Source organism: Acinonyx jubatus, chromosome B3 (genome assembly GCF_027475565.1).
Source record: "Acinonyx jubatus isolate Ajub_Pintada_27869175 chromosome B3, VMU_Ajub_asm_v1.0, whole genome shotgun sequence".
Lineage (NCBI taxonomy): Eukaryota > Metazoa > Chordata > Mammalia > Carnivora > Felidae > Acinonyx > Acinonyx jubatus.
Genome location: NC_069386.1, coordinates 143,161,830 through 143,179,999, shown reverse-complemented (window position 1 = coordinate 143,179,999; position 18,170 = coordinate 143,161,830).

Below are 18,170 nucleotides of genomic sequence, written 5' to 3'. Positions count from 1 at the left end.
AGAGCCACACTCGTCAACGGGTTTAATTAGAGCCCAGAGGTGGCCCCCGAACACCACACTGACCCTCATCTCAGCCCCCCCCCCCCCCGAGGTTAACCACCAGCCTGGCCGCTGCACTAAGGGGGCAGGCAGGGCCGGACAAAGGGCCGCCTGCAAATTGAGGGCAAGTGAAGCCAGCCAGCCTCGGGAGGTGATAATTGGGCTTTGCTTTGAGGTGTCTGTGAGAGCGAGGGCCTTAATGGGGAAGGCGAGACAGGGCAGAGAAGAAAAGGAGCTGGGGGCTGCCACTGGGGAGCAGCTGGGAACGCCGGTGAACAAAGGGCGGCAGCGAGCCCGAGAGCCCCGTCTGGTGTACAGGCACCGCCTCGAGTGGACTTGAGAGAGCCCCCACCCGCTGCCGGACACTTGTGACTGCAGGCCCCGGGGCAGCTGTTCTGGGACAAATGAGGTCTGAGGAGGGGGCTCCTCAGCCACAGATTTCTCCCCGCCATACACACCACAGCAAAGACCGGGGAGCATCTTCACAACGCCTTCAGTGAATCCTGTGAATATGAAAGAAGGAAGGAATGGATGGATGATGGATGAGTAGACGGGTGATGGACAGATGGATGGGTGAGTGGATGGGTACATGGGCAGATGGTGGATGGATGCATGCATGCACGGATGGATGGATGGTTGGATAGATGAATGGATAAATGGATTATGGATGATGAATGACGGATGGGTGGGTGGGTGGGTCCCTAGATGGGTGGATGGATGAATGGGTAAATGATGGATGGATGATGGGTGGATGATGGATGGCTGGATGGATGATGGGTGGATGATGGATGGCTGGATAGATGATGGATGGATGAGTGATGAGTAGAGGAAGGATAGATGGAGGGATGGATGGAGGGATGGATGATGGGACAGTGGATGTTGGATGATGGAAGGACAGGTGACAGGTAGATGATGGATGGATGGATGGATGAATGGATGATGGGAGCGTGGATGTTGGATGACGGATGGATGGGTGATGGGTAGATGGATAGATGGGTGGGTGGATGGATGATGGATGGGGGATAGATGATGGATGGTGGGTGAGTGGATGGATGGATGGATGGATGGATGGACGGATGGATGATGGGAGGGTGGATGTTGGATGATGGATGTGTAGGTGATGTGTGGATAGATGAAGGATGGGTGGGTGGACGGATGATGGATGGTGGGTGGATGAACTGCCTTATGAAAGCTGGAAGGGCCCTCAGGACACACTGTCTAATCCTTTACCCAAATCAGGGTTCCCTCTGCCCTTCTTGAAGGGAACTTCTACTTATCTTCCCTCCCCCTCCTCTGGTCCATCTCCCTCCCCCTCAAGGTCTTCCTTCTTCCCTCATCCCCTCATTCCTATCCCCCCATCTCTCCTGGTGCTCTCACCACCTCACCCAGAACTCCAGCCTGCCCAGCCAACATTGCCCTCTGGTGCCCCCTTATCTGCACTGTGACCCCAGTTGCCCTTAGCTACCCCCACCTGGAAGATGCTCAGGGTCAGTCCAGTCCTCCTGTCTCCTGGATCACCCAAGCCACTGCAGGACCACGCAGAACCCAGTGCTCAGTGCCCCTGGTCCAGCTGCCCAGGTGGGGGACACGTGCCTACCCCAGGACTTTCATACTGCCACTCTGCCAGCCCCTGTCAGGCCTCAGCCCACCTTCCCCCCACAGGCTCCCGGTGCCCCATGACCCACTATCGCCCACACTTGCTCACGAGGCAAGTGCTCCCTAAACCCACAAGGGCCTCCTGGAGGCTTCCATGCAGCTTTCCCCCAACCTTCAAGTGGGAGCCAGATGGTGAGAGCAAGGAAAGAAGGTGAACTTTAGGGCTGCCCAGGCCTGGGCCCCTCTGTCCTGCTGGTTTCCCTGGGTGGCAGGTCCCCACACGCCTCGGTTTCCCCACCGAAATGTCCAGGCAACAGCACCCCCATGCAGGACTGGCCCCCGCCTCATCCTCCCAGTTCCTTCTGCCCAACTAAGGGTGGGTCCCATGGCCACAGGTCCCCTGTGTCACCCGGATCGCCCTGCTAGCTTCCAGAATCACAAAAACATAAATGAGTGTTGTCCACACCATCAGACTGCTGTGTTTTGTTCCAGCAGGCCCTCAGACACTAACATCCTTCCCTGGAGCACCGGATCGCTGTGACAACCAGGCTTCTGACCCCCAGGGGGCAGGATGCGCCCCCTGCCGCCAGGGCCCTGGCTGTCCTCCAGGTGTAGACCCTTCCCAGGGTGGGGAAGAGGCTACACCTGAAGGAGTCCGCCAGCCCAGGGCTCCACGCCTGGGCCGATGCAGGAAACCGTCTTTGATAAGCAAAGCTGTGCTGCCCGCCCGCTCTGTGCCTCCCACAGACAAGTGTCACTGGTCCCTGCTCCTTGGCCAGCAGGAAGCCACCTCCCCCTCAGCACTGAGGGGCTCTGGCCACCCCGGTCCCCATAACCCTGGGTGGATAGGATGAGCTCCAGGTCTCCCCCTCCCCCCAGAGGCTGGGTTCCGGGCCTTGGGAGGGGCTGGCTGCCCCCAGAACCACCCCATCCTCACCGGGCACGCCCCACAGACGGACCCACAGACGGACCCACGGCCCACCAGCTGAGCTGCGTCCAACAGCAGACTTCAATGACGTCCAAATTGCCCGGCGCGGTAAGGAGGGTCCGGAGATGCAAACCTGACGAGGGAACCCGGGCTATCGATTTTCTCTCTCCTGTGCTGTCATACTCCCTTAAAGGCATTTACTGAGGCTTTTAAGAGCCGCAGCGTTTCCACGAAGGAACAAATTACGTGCAAATCAGGCTGCTGCAATCTATTGTGCCCTCAAACCCTCGTTAGCAGAGCCGGGCGGGTGGCGCGGCGGGCAGCTTGGTATCATCCTCGTGCTGAAGCTGGAAACAAGCCAGCCAGGAGAATCCTCCCGCTGCAGGGCCCTGAGCAGAGCCTGCCCGTGGCCCCCAGGCCACCCCCGCCCCCTCCAGGGGGACCCTTGGGGAGGACACAGCCAGCCGGGAGGGTGAGCAAGGTGCGAATGAGTCTGCAGTCACTCCCAGGCAACGCCCTCGCAGAGGACCTGTCCACACACGCGCCTCCGGCTACACTGCCCCCTGCATCCAGCCAGCCCAGAATGGTCACCGCCGATCCTCCCACTCTCCACCCTCAACTCTGCATCCCGGACCCCCATCCCTCCCTCTGAACGATGCGCAGGCCAGCTTGGCACCCTCCCGCCTTCCTCTGGGTGCCCGAGACTACGGCAGCTGGCCCCCAGGGAAGCCCACCCAGTGGCCCTCAGCCTCGGCGCACAGAGCACCCCCGAGGCCTCCCCAGACGGTTTCTTCCCACAATGCAAACCTCGGGATGGGGGCCAGAGACACAAGACAGCCGGGGGCTCAGAGAGCAGAATACACAGCCCCGGGACCCAGGCCCGGCTCTGCAGAAGGAAGGTGTGGCCACACTGGGGACCCCTCGGGAGGAGACCGTCTTAGAAATGGGCATGAGGCTCTGCTGGCTGCACACCTGTAGCTACCCACGTGTACGTCACGCTCTGCAGGGTCCCAGACTGGAATGGGCCTCAGACACCCATCCCCCCCTGGGTGTCACACACCCAGCAGGAGGGCGCCGGCGGGGGCACCTAGCCAGGCCACCCCCTAACCTCCTGCTGGCCACCCCCCCCCAGGCCCTGATGGCACCCCATACATTATAGGGTGCAGAGCAGGCCCTTCCCTGGGACCAGTGCCCGAGTCCCCGGAGCCCCAACCAGGAGCAAGCCTGGGTAGGCAGCCTGCCTCCAGGCCCCCTGGAAAGAGGGGACAAAAACCATGCACTGTCCCACATCATGCTTCTCTCTGCTTCCTTCGTAGGCCTCAGCGGCCTCTGAGCCAACACTGCCTATGACCAGGGGTATCTCTGCGTCACGACATGGTCTCAGCCTTGGCTGAGGTCCTGGCGTCAGGATAAGTCAGGTCAACCTGGGAGCTGCTTGTGCGCAAGGCCTCCCAGGACGGGCTGCAGCCATCTAGCTACATGTGTTGACGCTGTGTGTTGACACGTGAAACAAGCTTGTCTCATATCCAGCCTGGGGCCTGCGCCCCCCGGAGGCTCACGAGACTGAGCTGAGTGCCAGCCCCGCACGGGCTCTCTGCTGAGGTCACTTCGGCATTGATGGTGAGCCTGCACATGGGCAGAGGAAGGGTCCCTGCCCAGGGAGGATGGGCAGGCGGGAAGGAGCTCCGGCCGTGCCTCACCCGCTGACCTGAATGTGTTCTGTCCTTCCAGGTCTGGGTTGACTTGCTGACTCCCCACAGCCTCAGTTTCCCCTCCCAAGGCCTGGAAACAGGGTCATTCCTTTTATTCAGCTGTTCCTCCAGTGGTCGATCCCACTCCGTGGCCAGCCTGGTGCTGGGACCTCACCACATGCACGCCCTGTACACTACACGCGAATGTGCCAGAACCCAGAGGAAAGAGCTCTGGGCCGGGAGTGAGGGCAGCTCAGGCCCGCTCAGTGAGTGCTGGTGCCGGGCGGCTCAGGGACGAGCATGAGGATGTGCATGCGCTACCCCCTCCCCCGTGGCCTTTGGGAATGTCAGTTATCCTGGGAGGCTGCTTACACCTCCAGACCTCACTTCCTCCTCCCCAAACCAGGATGATGGTGATGACAGCCCGGCTACTGGGACTCGAGCTGTGCCCAGGTGCTTGGGTGTCTCTGCTGCTGCCACACTGGGTCCACTCTCTCGCTGTGGAAGAGGCACATTCTCCTTCCTCCGGGCTGCTGGCCACCAAGGGGGTGAGGAGGGCGAGTGTGGGAGGGCGAGTGTGGGAGGACCCAGGGCTGGTCTCCCCACTTCTCAGAACACAGTGAGACGCCACCAGGAAGGAGCCCTCACTAGTCTCTGCTGGGGCTCCCAGCACCCCCTCCCGGCCTCCCACCATCTGCCCCAGGCCGTGTCTGTGGGAGCCCCCCCTGGGGGCAGGGATGGCATTCCCAGTGATACCACTGTCCTGGGCCCTTGCAGCTGTCCTGTGGGGGAGGACCAGGGCATTTGATCCCAAACTCCCCGCCTGGTGGTCTCTTCATCCCCCACAGGGGACAGGGTGCAGGCCACACCTCCTTGGGGAGAGCCCATCTCAGCACAGAGGGCACCACGAGGCGGGACTCCAGCCGCGCCACCCGCCCCGCCACCAGGCAACCCCTGAGCTCCCACCGAGTCTTCCACCGCAGGGCCCCCCAAGCCCTCCCTGTGTGTTCTGGGCCGCTCTCCCACCTGCCACGCCCCACAGGAGCAGAGAAGGGACACGGTGCCACTAGGACCACGGTGCTGGCAGCCACGGCGTATTTCTGGGCTGGGCAGGAATTCAGGGTCAGAGGCAAGGGCTAATTATGGCTCAGGGATAAAGCAGGAGGCAGGCAGCTGTGCGGTGGAAAGAATGTTGCCCGCAGAGACACATTTTCCGATTCCAGGACTGCTGAAAATGCATTCTTTGACATTTATGAGGCTCGTGCCCCCCATAAACCCAGGATTCCAAAGAGGCCAACAGCTGCCTGAGCCCTGGAACCCAGGGCCACAGGGCCCGGTCCCTGCAGCCTTTTTCGAGAGCATGTTTGCGATGGATTTGCTTGTGGGGAGCCCTGTGTCCCAGTCACCAGATGTTCCCCGAGCAGCTATGGTGATGACTGCAGACCGGGAGGCCGCTCAGCTCGTCCCAGCAGCCAGAGGGAAACGGGGAACAGTCTCTTTGGCAACTGAGGGGACAGAGGCTCGGAGGGACCGAAAGGCTTTGCCAAGGCCGCGAGCCAGCGGTCAGCACTGGCCTCACTCTGCCCCCTGCAAACAGCCCCCTCCCTGCACAGCACAGGCCCTGCGCTGACTCCATTCTGCACAAAAAATAATATTACGGTTGGAGAGAATTCCCCCAAAGTGTCCAGCGTTGCCCCTGGGTGGGAGCACTGTCAGTTGCTTTTTCGTTTTCTGTATTTTCTGCTTTTTCCTGCAATGACCACACGTTATTCTGAAAAACAGAAAACAGGAGACGTTCGTTCACAGGAAGAGGCTGGGTAGTGGGGACCAACTCTTCACCGAGCAGTTAGGAAGGCTGGATCCAAATGGATTCATCTCCTCTAACGCACAAAAGAACAAATCAGACCCTGGAGAATGAATCGGCAGCCCCAACGTCTGCAGAGGCCGGCGGCCAGCAAGGGAAGCCCCGAGGTTCAAGCTGCTTTCGCTCCAAAGGGCTCGGCAGCCTGATGAAGGCGGCCGTGCTGACTGACCCCCGGAGCCGACTGTGTGTGCTGGCATTCACCGTGATGTGCGGCCACGGTGGAAACGATACCACGGGAGTCAGCAGGTGCTGCAAACCAGGACTTGAGCTTCTGGAGGCCCTGTTGTTAAATACCCACCAGCCCGACACGGGGGATGAGCCCAGAGGTGCGCCCCGGGGCAAGGGGGGCGGCCAGAAGCAGGTTCTCCTGCGTGGGCTCACACTTTATCCTGGTGGCCTTAATGGTCCTGAGCCAGCAAACCTCAGGCTTTGAACTTGACCTAAAATAGTTCCTAAAATACACAGAATGCCCCCTCCAGGCACCTGGGAAAAGTGAACTGAAACCATCTCTAAAGAAAGGTGAATCCCTCCTAGAGAACACTTTACTGCTATCAGTGCCTTTCCAAAGGCCGTCTCTAGTACCCAGGGACAGTCCCACATGCTGTAAACCAAACTCCAGGACCAGACAACAGGAACAGGTGCACAGAGACCCCACGTTCTGGAATTATAAGCACAAGATATGAGACGGCAGCACTTTAAAGGAGAAAGAAACAAATTCAGAGAGATTTGCAAGACGTTGAAAGCATAAAACGTGTCGGAGCAGATTGGGGGGGGGGGGCGTGGACGGGAATACAAAGGAAAATGTCTAAATCTGAAAAACAACCAAAACCTCGAACCAGATGGACGGGTCCGACACCAGGGAAAGCCAGGGAGAGAAGCGGAGGGTATGACCCGCGGACGATGCTTCAAAGGCAGCAGTGACTTCTGGGGGGTCGCACACTCTCAAAGAGCATCTCCCCATTGATAGACAAGTAGATGTGTAATTTTAAAGCATCACATAATAGTGGCTCTCTAAGAGTCTGTCTAACAAAGCAGTACAAGGCTTCAGTAAAGACTTTTGTACTATGAGAACGTAAGGACACCAGCTGAGGAGGGACGCACCATTCTCCCATGTTGGAAGACACAAGGTCCCAAAGATGCCTGCGCTTCCCAAATTTCTCTGGTTCCATAAAATTCCAATCAGAGCCTAGACGGGACTTGTTCTGTGTCTGCGGGGGGCTTGATGAGCTGACACACTTAAAAGGTATGTAGAATTCCAAAGAGCCCAGAATGGCCCAGACCCCCGCCCGGAAGGAGAGAGTGGGGAGCACTCTCTACCAGATGTCCAGGCTCCTTTTAGAGCCACCGAGGCGTGGGACACGGTGCAGGATGGACAAGCAGTCCCCCGGGACAGCACCAAGACCCCAAACACTGGCTTGATTTGTGGCCGAGGTAGGGCCCCAGAGCCGGGGAGAACAGATAATCTCTGCAGTAACCAGTGCTCCTTCAGCCAGCTCTCCATACAGGGAAGTGGGTCTGGAGCCCCACTCACACCGTGCACAATATGAACTTCAGGTAGATTGATAGACCTAAGTGGAGAAGGCAGGATCCTGAACTTCTGGAAGATAATATGGGATAATGGCATCGTGACCCCGGAGCAGAGAAAGGAGTTTTAAATAAGACACTAAAAGCTTTCACCAACAGGAAAGATTAATAAATTCAACCACATTAACCTCAAGGACGTCTTTCCTGGGAATTCCCTGCGGTGAGCGGGAAAACAGTGCCACCGGGGAAGCTGTACCCCCGAGAGGCCTACCATCGAGGACACGTGAGGAGCGTCCACAGGAAAAAGTCAGGCAGCCCAAAGGCTTGCAAATGATCAAGAGACTCCATCAGGCACTTGCAAAGGGGAAAAGGCACACAGCGAAGAGAGGTATAAAAAGGTGCCTGATCTTGGGGCACTTGGGGGCTCTGTCAGTTTAGCATCTGACTTTGGCTCAGGTCATGATCTCACAGTCCATGACCTGGAGCCCCGAGTCAGGCTCTGTGCTGACAGCTCAGACCTGCAGCCTGCTTTGGACTCTGTGTCTCCCTCTCTCTCTGCCCCTCCCCTGCTCGCGTTCTGTTCCGTCTCTCAAAAATGAATAAACATTAAAAAAAAAATTTTTTTTTAAAGGTGCCTGATCTCATTCGAAGTCCAGGAAACGCACAGTAAAACCACGGTAACGAGATCCCGCTCCTCCACCCACCAAATGGAGGAGGTTATAAATTGTGACAATACCAAGTACAGCACACCAGGGACTCCCATCAGCGCTGACAGTCACTCTGAAACACCGATCGGGTGGAGTTTTTAGGAAACGATTCTGGATTGTGGCAGATTCGTGATGCGATACATTTGTCAGAACACATGGCACGCACAGCAAGGCTTTAATGTAAAGAGGATTTTAGTTAATAACAGCCTATCAGGACTGGCCCACCTATCGTAACAAATGTAGTACCAGCACCAGATCCACTCTGTTGTTCTGTAGACCTAAAACCTCTCAAAACAATAAAATCTACTGGTGTTTTGAAAGCCGGATCGGCATTGTTTGGAAGCGTTGAAGATGGGCTCGTGCCGTGAACGCCACGGCCCACACACCCGTGGGCTCCAGCTGGAGAAATCAAAAAGCACGGAAAGAGAGGTGCTCGTGCAAAGTCATGGAGACAGGCTGCGTGCCGTGACAAAGTGATATGGAAACGAAACGAGAAACAAAGGGGTGATCGAGTTTCACTCCGTATATATAAAATCTGCCACCGGGGACGGCCCAGGGGGCTTGCCGAGGGCTTCTGAGAGCCCACAGGGCCGGTGGGGGCCAGAGAGAGAGCATGAGGGTCTGGAGAGGGAGGAGGGGGAACCCGCGGGCAGGGAGCAGAGCCGGAGTGTCTCGGGACATGGGTGAGGCTAATCCACATGCCTGTGTTAGAACACGGGTGTGTGATTCACGCATCGCTCTGCGTGATGTTTTACGATGAAATAAGAACGGAAAAGTGAGAAGAATGTACTTCTGGCGCCAGCCCTGGGCACCTCGGGGGACTTCTGGACGAGTGGGCTGGCCGGCCACAGCCTCCGGTGCCCCTGCTGGGCTGTCGCCCACGTCACCAGGCCAGGGCATCGAGCCTGTCGGTTCTGTGCCCCCCGGACTGGCCATCCCCTGTGTGGAAACAACACCCACGCCAGTGCCCTCGCTGTGCGTCCGGGCTCGCCTCCCACATCTGCGGACGGACGGTGACTGATGGGGTGTCGCCACCACCCCAGGGGTCCCGCCGCTCCACCAGCGCCCACAGCGGGGACCCCGCGTCAGCCAACAGGAGGCAGCAATCAGGCACGTGCTGTGCTGATCAATAATTAATCTGAACATTAAAAAGCATTTTCTTTGCCTGACAAGGAGCTGATTGCTGAAGTTCCCCGAGTCCCGGAGACGTTTTTCTCCCTCCTCCTCCTGTGAACGTGCGTTCTCCTCCCGGCTGGAGGGGACTTGGGGGGGGTTCCTCGCTGCCCCCCCTCCAGTGCCGACGGTGGCAGCGGGCGCCACGCAGCCTGGGGCCCGGCTCCCCCAGCCCCGCTGGTCTCACGTCCCTCTGACCTCCCCCTTGGAAACTCTGCCCGGGCTGGCTGGCCTGGCAGTGCCCTCCCCCTGCCCAGTGGCCATGGCCCGCCATCACGTCGCCCTCCACGGCCTGCAGGGCCCAGCTCAGCGCCGACCATGGGCGTGGCCTCTGTCGGTGCCCCCTAAACCCGTCTGACCGGAACACAACGCCCACAGCCCCTGACGCTCCTGTCTGACCTCTGGTTGGACATGTTTTCCCTGTGGGGGTGGTATTGTCACCCTCGTTTTCCGACAGGCGTCCTGGGGTCAGAGGAGCAGTGACCCTCCTGAGTCTAAGGCTCTTTGGAAGGCACCAGCCAATTCCTTACAGTCACTGGCTCCGTCGGGTCTTCTCAGGCTCCGGACCATCGGGTGGGCACCTGTTTCTGACTGTGGGGCTCCTGACACGTCTTTAAATACCAAGAAATGACCTGAATGTGTCCCCAGGGAGGAAACAGATGACACTGCCAGCAGGCAGCCCTGAGGCAGGTGGGAGCTGGAGACAGGGGACAGGAGACAGGGGACGGGGGACAGGGGATGGGGCTCCAGATGGGGGACAGGGGTTCTGGACAGGGGACAGGGGACAGGAACTCCAGACGGGGGACAGGGGACAGGGGACAGGGGATGGGCCTCCAGACGGGGGACAGGGGTTCTGGACAGGGGACAGGGGACAGGAACTCCAGACGGGGGACGGGGGACAGGGGATGGGGGATGGGGCTCCAGATGGGGGACAGGGGTCTGGACAGGGGACAGGGGACAGGAACTCCAGACGGGAGACAGGGGACAGGGGACGGGCCTCCAGACGGGGGACAGGGGTTCTGGACAGGGGACAAGGGCGGGGGCCACCGGCACCTGAGGGCTCTTCCGAAGTAACTCCTAAGCCAGGCACTGGAGGCCGTCTCATGACCCCTGGCTCCAGCAAGGGGATTAAGGACTGAGATGCCCAGTCCCCCGGCCAGTTCGAAGCAGGCCCCTCAGCCCTGGCGTCCCCCACCCCACCCCATCCTGCGATCTCAGGTGACTTCAGCCTTCCCAAACACCCCGTGGCTTTCCAGCCCTGAACAGCAGGAAAGGGTAGGGTGGTCACTCCCATTGCACAGATGACAAAACAGGCCAAGGCAGATGACACAGCGGCCACCACCCTGTCCCTTCACCGTAGGGTCCCTGCTCCAGGGGGAATAGATTCCTGGCATCAGGAGGCCGCCATGGTGGGGGCAGAATTCACCAGGCATCCGGGATCCCCAGACACTCTGCTGGGGCCCCAGGCAGGCCGTGCCATCCACAGGGGCAGCCACGGCCACGTGTCTCCATTCCTCCGCCCCCCCACTCCAGGTGACCCCAGCTTCCCTCACCCGGTCCCCCCACTCTGTGCCCCACCAGTGCTGCCCACTATGTGTCCTCCCACACCCCTCAAATCCTCGAGCCTTTGAAGTTCACAGCCAGAAACCACACCCCTCACTGCCCTCCTTGCCGTGCTGGGACCTGGGTCCCCTGGTCGCTTGCTGAAGACGTCACTTCTGTGAGCTAAACTGTGACGCTCCCCCCGAATTCACGTGCTGAAGCCTCACCCCCAGGACCTCAGAATGTGACTATCTTTGCAGGAAGGGACCTTAAAGGGGTGATTAAGGTTAAGAGAGGTCACTGGGGCGGCCCTAATGCGGGGGGACTGCGTCCTCAGGACACAGACACCCACAGAGGGACCACCACGTGAGGACACGGGTGGAGGATGGCGTCTACACGGCCAGGCCTTGGGAGACCCCACCCCACCCTCGCGGGATCCTGCTCCCCCCCGCCTCCAAAGTCACGCGAAGCTAAGTTTCTGTTCTCCGCCGCCCCGCCTGTGCTATTCATTCCAGCACACTGGTGGCCCGTCCGTCCGTCCGTCCGTCTGCGCTCTGACCCACCCCTCTGCTGCCCCCATCCCGCGGGCGGCTGCAGCCTGGGCCCCCTGGGCACCACAGGCCCACCCCTGGGGACCCTTGCCCTGGGCGCTCACCCTCCAGCCACCACCTCCCCTATTTCTCGCCCCGCTCTCCAGGACCAAAACAACCAACCTCCATCCGCAGCAGGGACAGGACACACGAGCCGCGGCCTTCCGCCGCCCCCACCCCTGCCTGCTTCTTCCCCGGCCATCGCTGCTCCGGTGTCTGCTGCCTGACACGGACACGGGTCCCCGAGACTGTGACCCTCCCGGGAAGGGAGGGAGGTGAGCTCCACGCCAGGCCCACCCTCTGCCCGCAGACGCTTCCCGGCTGCAGTGCAGCCCACGCGGCCACGCTGGGCTGGGAGGCAGAGGCCAGGGTTCCCGCTGCTGGGGCCGCTGGAGTGTGCAGGGCAGCGTGTCAGAGAGAAGGGTCTGGAGGCCAGTTCTTGGCCAAGGGCTGTGCGTGCATGCACAGCCAAGCCACGCTGGAAAGCGGTGAGACTCCGGACCACGGTGGGGGGGAGGGGCCCCGCCGGCTCCCGGGCAAGCAGCTGAGACACCAGGACGGCCACACCTCCCAGGACACCTGTTGTAGACTCACCCTAACAGAGGCAACACCAAGCCCCACAAGGCCACAGGGGAGACCAGCTGGGACACTGTGACCGAGTTAGAGGCCGGGGACACCCCCAGGGCTCCCCAGGACCAGCCTTAAGAAAGCAATGAAGCCAAAGCACACAGGTTCACGTGAGCCGTCAGTCACCAAACAGCCCGTTGTTCCGCACAAAACTCAGCACCTTTCAGAGGAAGACAACAGACTCGAGTGTCTACGACGTATCGCAACATCGAGTTTCCAAGAAAAAATTACTAGGCAAAAAAAGGACAGAAAAAATATGTTAAAGTCCGATGCTATAAGGGGCGCCTGGGTGGCTCAGTTGGTTAAGCATCCGACTCTTGGTTTCAGCTCACAACTCATGAGATCGAGCCCTGCATCAGGCTCAGCACTGACAGGGAAGAGCCTGCTTGGGATTCTCTCCACCCCCCTCTCTCTGCCCCTCCCCTGCTCTCTCCCTGTCTCTCAAAATAAATAAGTAAACTTAAAAAAAACAGATATTATAAATATGTCAAGGGTTTAAACAAAAATATTACACAATTAGTTATGGAATCTAGTAGAAAAACAGAACTACATACAAACAGGAGCAAGATGCTAATTCCAGAACCGAAAAGTAGACTATCTGAAAATTTTTTTTGTTTATTTATTTATTCATTCTCCGAGAGACAGAGACAGTGTGAGTGGGGGAGGGGCAGAGAGAGAGAGGGAGAGAGAGAGAGGGAGAGAGAGAGAATCCCAAGCAGGCTCCACGCTGCCAACACAGAGCCCGACGCGGGGCTCAAACCCACGAACCACGAGATCAGGACCTGAGCTGACACCGAGAGTCGGACGCTTCACCCACTGAGCCACCCAGGCACTTCTAGCTGAAAAAGTTTTAATCACTGATAGGTTGACAACAGACTAGACTATAGAAGGGTCAGCAGGCAGAAGGTGGATCGATAGAAATGATTCGACCTGAAGAACAAAGAGATTGAAGACTTTTAGAACATGAAAAGTGTCTGCATGAAGCATGTCTCCTTGTTCTGATGCTTTGTTGTCTGGGAACTTGTTGACCCCGGAGAGACTGCCCCCCACCCGGGGCTGGCTCATTCTCGGAGGTAATAAGTGACTCAGGTGCATTTTTTTTATAAACAAACCAACCAACCCAAAGCCCACACCCCTGCCACCACCGTGGTAGGGCTCTCAGACTCCCGACACTATTCCTCTGCCCCGATCACCCCCAAAGCCAGCACCGGACAACTAGGGACAACCCTGGTGCCCCAGGGCCCGCTGGAATCATCCAGAGTAGCCAATGCCGAGCCTGCTGACATTGCCTTGGTTTTTATGAAAACCACAACAAAGTCTCTTGCCTATAGTTTCCCTCCCCCCACCTCTCCCTGCCTCCTGACCAACACCAGTGCTTTCCCAGGGGCCCCACATGGTATGGTGTGCCCCCCCCCCCGTCCAGGAAGGGTAACAAACTATCTCGTTAATGCTGTCGTCCTTTAATTTAGTGGCCTCGCCTTATCCGAATAATAATAAAACCTCCATTTTATAACTGACTTAATGGACTGAGGTGGCCTAACATATGTGTAACCGGACAAATACCCCTCCAAAGTACTGAAGAAAATGTCAATTACAGATCCAAGAACTGCAGCAAACCCCAAACGTGATGAACACACACACACACACACACACACACACGTAAACACATCATAGTCAAACAACTGAAGACCAACAATAAAGAGACAATCTTGAGAAGAAACCAGAGAGGAGAAAAACAACCATATGGCTCCTACAACTAGCCCCTCCCTCTCCGACACCATCCGTTTCTCCCTCTCTCCTTGTTCATTCTATTGACATACAATTATTTCTCAATATTTCCCTTCTTCTGTCCACATCTCTTCAGTGTTACCCCCGTTTCTCCACTCTCATCCCTTGAAAGGAATGCCCTTCCAAGATGAAAACAGTGACGATGACAGCAGTGGCAAGCATGGTGACCACAATAATGACAAGACGGTGGTGATGATGGAGATGGGGATGTCAACAATGACAGTGCTGGATGATGACAATAATGATAGTCATCTTTCTTCTCTTAGGGAGCACCAACTGCATGCACGGCACTGATCACGCATTGGCCTCTTTGATTCTCAGGACCACTCAGGAAGGTGACGAGTATTTTCCATGGAGCAAAGGACTCCTTGACATTAGGAGTTCACAGAGCTGGAGCTGAGCTTGTGGCTCGGGCTGGGCCCTGTGACGGAGCATCGGCGTGGGGCTAGGCGCCCATAACACTTGTCACTGTCGTCCGAATTATCTCAGCCGGTCTGTCATGATTCCCACTTCACAGATGAGGAGAGGGGCTTAAGGGGGTCTAGGTGACCCAACAAAGGTCAGCACTCCATCCAGCCACTCGACGGCTGGGAGCCTCCAAATAGCAGTCGGTCATCCGTACCCGCCTTACAGGTGGTTGGGGATATGCACGGAGCGCCGGGTGCCCACTGGGTGCTCGGTCAGGCCTGTGGGGCTGACTGTGGCCCATTCGAACCAGTCTCCCAGCCCGGCGCCTCCACCCCTCCGGCCGGACCCCCAGGACCAAAGAAGGGCCGAGGCTACGGCCCATCCCAGGCGGGGGTGTGAGCTGCGGATGTGGGAGGAGGTAGCAGGCGAGGGGTCCTGAGAGCGGGCCTTGTCTGCCCCGGGTCGCCCGGCAAGCCACGAAACGGTTAAGGCCTCCCAGTACCCCGCAGAATTGACTCATTATCATTTCTAATACCAATCGATACTACCACTACCGGCAGGCACCTGACGATGTCAGCGGCTCTGGGCCCCTCCCCCGCCCTCCACCACATAAAAGACCCACTAAGCCCCCGTTGGCCTGGCTCTGGCCAACGCCCCCTCCCCGGGCCTCATCTCCACAGGGCTCTGAATCCAATCGAGGGGAAAGATGCAAATCGATCGACCCTCACTGATCATCTCTTCTCCCCTGCATCCCACTGACATTTTGTCACCCCTCCCCCACAGCCAGCCAGGCTAATGGGGGTCCCTGCCTCCCACGTAGGTGGGGGGCCTCTTGAGAGCCCCTGATTGCTCTGAGGCCCCGGGCCTCTGCCGCAGTGAGGGGCCGCCTGGACAGCATATGCCGCCCGCCCGCCGGCTTTGTCTGCGACAATAGCGACAGGCTTTCTCTTCCGTCTCAGTCCTGTGTCCAATTTATCAAGCCTGGCGCTGATAATCTGCTTCCCCTGTTGCTGGCCGGACTTGGGGGATAAAGAGAGGCAAGCAAACACAGAATGACCGCGATCAGATCTCTCTGGGCCAGGAACAAAAACCCCATCAGGCTCTGTCACCACAGACACACAAAGGGGCAGGAAAGGGAGGGGGCGGGGCCCCAGAGAGGCCGCACTGCCGTCATTCCGTCCGTCCTTCCCCGTAGCAGACAGTGCGTCAGGATCCCAGGCCTCACTCCCCGGGCAACTCACACCCTGAGCCTCAGTTTCCCGCCCGGGACACCTGCCTCTCAGGACTGCTATGAGTATCAGAGGGTCTGTCACCGCCCCAGCCCCTGGGAGCTGCTCACTGAACAGCCGCTAGCGTTGCCGGCTTTAACAGGGGAAGTGCGCCCACGAGGATGGCACATTCGCACAGGCCACGCCGGTGCCAAGCCCTTGGGGCCGGGCTGGCAGGTGTAGGTGAGCGGCCCATCCGCTCATCCGCTGCAGCTGCCGATGGTCCCGAACACCAGGCGCACGTGTCCAGCAGGAGGGGCCGGAGCCGCCCGGGGCCCCGGAAGATGGGGACACCCACGTCAGAGTCCCCGGCCGCTGCACCGGACATCTCAGCCAGCGCCCCCGGACAGGCAGGCCGCTGCAGCAAGCTGAGAGTCGACCGAACGCCATAAATACGGCACGGCCAAGGCCACAACTACATCACCGCCAAGTAAGGTCACCAAGAGCCCCCGCCGGAACCAGCAGAGCCCCGTAACTTACGCCGCCCGCCCCTGGAAAACTAGGTTAGATGCCTGCTAAGTGACGCTTTGCATGAACAGCTGGATTTGGGAGAGAAAGCAAGACAAGCCAGCAGGGGAACGGCAGCGAGCCAGGGTCGGGGCCCCGCTCTGAGAGGGGACGGGGGGTACCCCCCGTTAGCATGCAGGGGAGGCCCACCGTCGAGGGCCTAATTGGCGCTCTGCGGACAGCCCCCGGTGGAGTGCCATCATCCTCTAACGGCCCCTCCGAGTGACAGAAGGAGGGGGCCTCTGCACATTCCAATCTAAATGTAGATGTGGGTCCAGCCATCCGATCAGGCGGGAGGCCTGACGGGGAGGAGGGAGAGAGAGAGGGTCCCGGGCAGGGGCGATTCGGCCCCTCCTCATGCCAGCCACAGTCAGTGGGGGCTGTGGGAGGCACAGGCACCGGGCAGGCCACGGGACGGGCACCTGGGAGGGCGTCCCCAGCCCCCCACAGCCGCTTCACCTGCAGGGGCGGCACGCTGCCCCCTCTCCGCATCCTCGGGGACCCCACCTGCTCCCTGCCCCTCTCGGGGGGTCCCACGGCCAAACTCCTGGAACGAGAGCCTGGCAACTTGTCCACCGGCCGGGCAGCAGGCCACCGTGATGGGCAGCTGGGGGCCGGCAACGTAGTCCGAGCACAGGCTGGGGAGCCAGACGGGCCTGGTTCAAGGCCCAGCTCTGCTCCTTCAGCGAGTGGTTGCATGAGGAGCAGTGACCCACTGGCCCCGCTCACCCCTCTGTAAAGGGGCAGACGGCCCCTGCAGCAGCCCCTGCCCTCGGGGTGGCCAGGGATCCAGGCACAGAGCCAGCACACCGTAGGCACCAACGGTGACCACCATTAACCAGCCAGACCTCCAGTCCTGGCACCCGCCAGTGGCCAGAGGATGGAGAGCAGGGCTTTGGGGACTTTGGGCGTCTCCGGGCGCCGCTGGCCAGGATCGGGGAGGGACCCACAGGTCACAACTCAGAGCGGCCCAGGCACGTGGTGCCCCCAGCCAGCGTGCCCCCTGGGGCATGGCACTCTGCCTCCCCGAGTCTCCAGTCATCATCCACCATCATCACGGTGCCGAGGAAAGGCCTGATCTCATCCCTCTGTTAAAGTCCTCTGGTGGCTCCCCACTGTCTCTAGACCCAAGTGCACAGCTGCTGGCTCGAGCCTTGGCCTCCTCCCCAAGCTCTCCGCCGTTCTTGCCATCACGGCAGCTCAGCGTGCATGGTCCAGCGTGGTTGGACAGATTGTTCTTCCCAAGCAATTCCAGACCGCCATGCCCCTCCTTCAAGTGACCTCACTCTCCGGCTCTGCCTAGTGAACTCCTATGGATACCACAAAACCCAGTGCAGAAGTCCCCTCCTCTGTGAAGCTTCGCATCATTCTCACAAGTCAAGCTGACACCTCTCCCTCTGATCTTGCACAGCTGACCGGGCTTGGTGACGGGGAGGCTAGTTTTGCCCTCAGCCCGGTAAGTCCTCTCTAGAAACTAGCCCCAGTTCTGCACCCACAGCCACTGCCAGGCTGCTGTGTTAGTACCTTGTGGCCCCAGCTGGCTGGTCCTGAGACAGTCACCAGATTCAGGCTGGGCCAGTCAGAGCAGTTTGCTGGGGTCACCGGGACTGAGGCTGGGAGAGAAAAGGTGGCCACTCTGTGGGGCCGAAGGAGGAAGGCAGAAGATTCAGGAGCCTCCAGCCATGTGGAACAAACCAGTACAAGGCCGTAAGCCCAGCCTGGAGGCCAGAGACAGAGACTTTCCTGCAGACATTTGGGCTTGGGTCCTAGGGCCTCTGACGCCCAGTTGTCACCAGCGTTTCCCAGCCCGGCAGAGGCGGGGGCGGGGGTGTCCGTGGTCAATCCAAGGGCGACCATCCTTGGATTCCATGATGGCCAGGTCTGGTCCGGGTGAGCCCGTAGCCCCAGCTACTGTGAG